A 4401-nucleotide genomic window follows, 5' to 3' on the forward strand; every position below is an offset into this window, starting at 1 on the left:
CTATCATGGAAGGTTTTCATTGTAGCCACTGAGGTCACTGCCTGCATTCCCAGTCTGCAGGTTGGTGGAGCCCTTTCCTGTTTTAAGTGGGAAGAGGACAGCTTTTCCATGGGGTTCCATATTAGGCCTTGCTAAAGCCTTTTCCTGGAATGGAGTCAGCAAAATTGTTGGGCCCAAAAGAGGGGTGCTTATGCAAATTGGGATGATTTAGTTGGATCTGTGAGTGTCCTGATATACAGAAATGTATGTCATTTAGGCCTTGCCTTGGTTGCATGTGACAGAATACTCATCTAACTATGGCGTAATCACACGAGAGTTGGTTTTTCACATGTAACAAGAATCTTAAAGAAGTCTGTTCAGGACTGGTTCAGTTGCTTAAAGGATAAACCAAAAGTCCAGTTGTCCAGGTTCCTTTTGGCTCTCTGCTTTGCTGTTCTTAATGTGTGAGTTTTATCTTCATGGTTGCACAGTGACTGCTCTTCTTCCAGCCCTCACTTTCACATTCCAGGCAGGAAGACTAAAGACAAAGTCACAGACCATGCCAGCTGAGGCAGTTTTGTTTTCCTAAGTTCTCACACAGTAGACTTCGGTTTGCATCCCATTGACTGGCTGGGTTCACCTAGTCTAGCTGCAGTGGAACTGGAGAGGCGTTTTTAATTCGACATATTGTCATGCCGAGCAAAATCAGAGTCCTTTTGTTGGAATGGAACATACAGCGAAGGAGACAATGGGTATTAGCCAAGTCACTAGCCGTGTCCACTGCAGCTGGGAAGAAAGAGTGGTGGGTTGGCGTTCGGGAGAGGAGGAGGCAGAGCATGAGAAAGAGCAAGGGCCTGTCACAGTGGCTCATGCCTGTAATTCCAGCACTTTGGGAGAGTGGGTGGATCACCTGAGATTAGGAGTTCAAGACCAGCCTGGCCAACATTGTGAAAACCTGTCTATAGTAAAAGTACAAAAAATTAGTTGGGCATGGTGGCGCACGCTTGTAGTCCCAGCTACTCGGGAGGCTGAGGCAGGAGAATCGCTTGAACCTGGGAGGCGAAGGTTGCGGTGAGCCGAGATCGCACCACTGCCCTGCAGCCTGGGTAACAGAATGAGATTCTTTCTTAAAAAAAAAAAAAAAAGAAAGAGGGCAAGACCACTGATGCCTCAGTAGTGCTCATTATAAAGCTGAAATGTCATGTCAACGGTTTTTAAAAGGTGCTTGAACTATTTTCACCTCTTTCTAAATGGATCTTTCTTGACTCAGCAAATATCCAAAATGTTTCCTGTTACTCTAATTTGTACCCTCATTTGAATCTCCTTCTTTGCAAATGCCCAACTCATGAGACCATAACATTTTTCTTTCTTTATAAACCATTCTTTCTGGCTGTTTAGGAAAAGAAAAAGATGGATAATTAAAAAACACATAATTACTCCAAAACTAGGTTAATTCTACTTTGGTGTCACAGCAGGGAACTCCATCCTGGGGAATTCATGAATGCCTGACCTGGAGAATTGTAATGAAAAAAATGTCACAGGAGACCAACATTTTGAATTATTGATTAGAAGGGGTTTTTCCGATCTCTTTTGGCTTAATTATATACTGTGAAAGAGGCGGCGCGGACAGAGGGAGAGACCGAAGACACAGAGGTTTAGACTAGTTGAGAGGTGGGAAACTGCTGTATTGCATTCACCTTTTTTTATGAAGCTGTAGCTGTGGAGTTCATGGGCAGGGGCTCAAAAAAAGGAGCCTTGGAGGAAGAACCTAAGGATTAAATCATAAGAGTCCCATGCTTGCTTCAGCAGCACAGATACTAAAATTGGACCGATACAGAGGTGAACATGGCCCCTGTGCAAGGGTGACATGCAAATTTGTGAAGCATTCCGTGCAAAAAAAAAAAAAAAATAAAAAAGATCCCTGCTGGTCTTTTGACAAAGAGATTTCTGCATATGAATACTGTGTTTCCTCCGTCGAGTGGGCAGGTGGGCCAGGAGCCTCCCTTCACTGCACAGTTACTCTGAGAAGCTTGGCATTTGAACACAGGCTTCCCAAAACTCCATTTTCCTGAGAATCATGTGCTGGACTTCCTGGGAGAAATAGAAGAAAGGTTTCTGGTTACTGAGTCCTGATTTGAGGGCAAAGGGATCAAGATTTTGGAGCTAAGGCAGTAGATGAAGGCTGCTCTGTGCTCTCAAAGGAACATCTAAATAACTTGGAAGCCATCCAGGGGCGTGTCAGTTGCTGGGCCTGGCTTCTGGCTGGGATGCTCTTTTGTGGGTAATGCTGGGCGCTGCCATTCTGGTGGCTGCTAAGCCAGCCCTGGGATGCTTGTCACAACATGCTGTGAGGTTGGCAGTGCCCTTTGGGACCCCACCCCTGCCTGCTGCTTTCTGCCCTGCTGGTATTCTGTAGGCCTTTTCTCATCCAGAAGCTGCTGCACGGGTCCCTTGCTCTCCCAGGATGCTTCCCGGCCCCTTCGCCCTCAGACAGAGTGGGTGGCCCCCTCCTTCTGTCAGAACTTTGCTCACTTGCCACCTCCTCCAAGAAGACCTCTGGCACCTCCTTTTCCTATACTAGGGCAAGTCCTCCTGTTAAACACTTTCCAGCATCTGGTGCTTTTTATTCCTACAATCAATAGCAGTTTGTGATGAAGTGTTTATTTGTGGGATGAGTTGCTTAACGTCCACCTTGGTCATTAGGCCGTACGCCCACCAGTGTAGGCGCCATGCCAGTGTTGCTTACAGTGATATCTCCAGAGCCTTCCTCACCACTGGGGACATAGTAGGCTCTTGGACTAAGCACGTCTTCCTCTCCACCCCCTGAGGCTGATTTACGATTCCCATTGTATGAATGTGGAGGCTCAGAGGAGTTCATTGACTGACCTGAGGTCACACAGTAAAGGTTACCAGCAAGGGTTGAGCTGGGATTCGCACCCATATCTCCCCAGTTATGAGCCTTGCTCTTTCCAGTAACGTTCCTAGCAGCAGCTGCACCCAGGGAGTGGCCCCCCGTGAGCCTGAAGCAGAGCAGATGGCAGCAGCCTCGTCCTAACACCAAGGGCCTTGCGGCAGTGGGCAGTGCCCTGGCCTCCCACCCCCTGCATTCATTGTTGGTGGGCCCTCTCCCTGTCCCCTGTGTCTCCTTGTACTAGAGGGACTGTGAGCCTGTCCCCAGAGGGCACATGAGGATCCACTGTTAGGCCACTTTTCTCCAGCTGGACTCCCGACCTTTCCATGCCTGGAATCCTTCCTTAACTTGACCCTCTGGATTCAGGGCACACCTTTGCCAGCAGGATACCATCCTTTGTTGCTATGTGAAACTTTTGAATTTAGGCCAGATTCACCCAGAGCTGGCTGTTCTACCATGTGCCACCCACTGACACTTCCTTCTCTCCCCCCTCATTGTCCACGAGGCTCAGCAGCTGGCACCATGTCCCTGACCCAGATCATGTATCTGGCACCTGCTTGCCTTCTGTGGGTGCTGGTTCCATGGTGGCCCAGGAACCCTTGCTGCCAGCAGGGCCCCTCAGCCAGGACCTGGCATGCTGTGCCCAAGCAGATGGTGCTGGAATGTGGTGAGACTCCCCTTCAGGGCAGGGAGTGGAGAGAGGAGGGTTGGACACAGGGCCTGGGTATTATTTGGAGTCACTTTGTCACTGGAGATGTACCAGGTGCATCCTTAGAGCTCAGAGCAGAATCCCCTCGCTGCAGCCAGATGGGCTCTGAAGCTCCCAGCATGGATCTGCATCTCCCGGCTGGAGAAGGAGGCAGGCTGAGGGGTGGAGAGGCCTAGAGGGTGGATGAAGGAGAGCCAGTGTGAGCGTCTGGCCTTATTCTCTCTCCCTTCGCTGTTGCTGTTCTTCTAGTCCCTTCCTTCTTGTACTGTTACTTCAAACCCCTTTCTGTAAAATCATGCAGCTAATGTTACTGAGTGCCGATGCTGTTTCAGATCAGTTGTGCTGGGCTCTGGGGCTCCATGGCTCTGCCTTCTTGGAATTTCAGTCTCACAGGGGAGATGCTCTAGAGAGGGGCAGATCATCCCCAGAGAAGTGTGAACTTCCCTGTGACATGCACTCGGAAGGAGCAGGACATGGTGTGACGAAGGTGCATCATGGGGGGAGAGGACTAGTCGGGGACATGGAAGCAGGCCTCCTGGGAGATGGTTTGGATGCCGTGGTCTCATGGATGAGCGGGAGTTACCTGGGAGATGGGGAGGAAGGGTACAGGCTGGGAACAGAGAGCACAGGGTCTCATGGGATGGAGAAAGGCAAATTGGAGGGAGTCAGGGAAGGCCAAGGTAGTGGAAGTGGAGAGGTCCAGGGGCCATGGTGAGAGGGACTCTGCTGGCTTCTAGGATAAAACGCAGGGTGTGCAGGGACTGGGAAGCTCCTTCCTACTGCGGGCTGAGGGGATGCAGGT

General features: G+C 50.0%; 1 pseudogene; it reads left to right on the forward strand.

The window, feature by feature from the left end:
* Positions 1 to 1776: 1776 nt before the first annotated feature.
* On the forward strand, positions 1777 to 1876 carry LOC116540420 (annotated as a pseudogene).
* The last annotated feature ends 2525 nt before the right edge of the window (positions 1877 to 4401 follow it).

The sequence above is a fragment of the Sapajus apella genome, unplaced genomic scaffold (genome assembly GCF_009761245.1).
Source record: "Sapajus apella isolate SASKATOON/1434 unplaced genomic scaffold, GSC_monkey_1.0 scaffold139, whole genome shotgun sequence".
NCBI classification, from domain to species: Eukaryota; Metazoa; Chordata; class Mammalia; order Primates; family Cebidae; genus Sapajus; species Sapajus apella.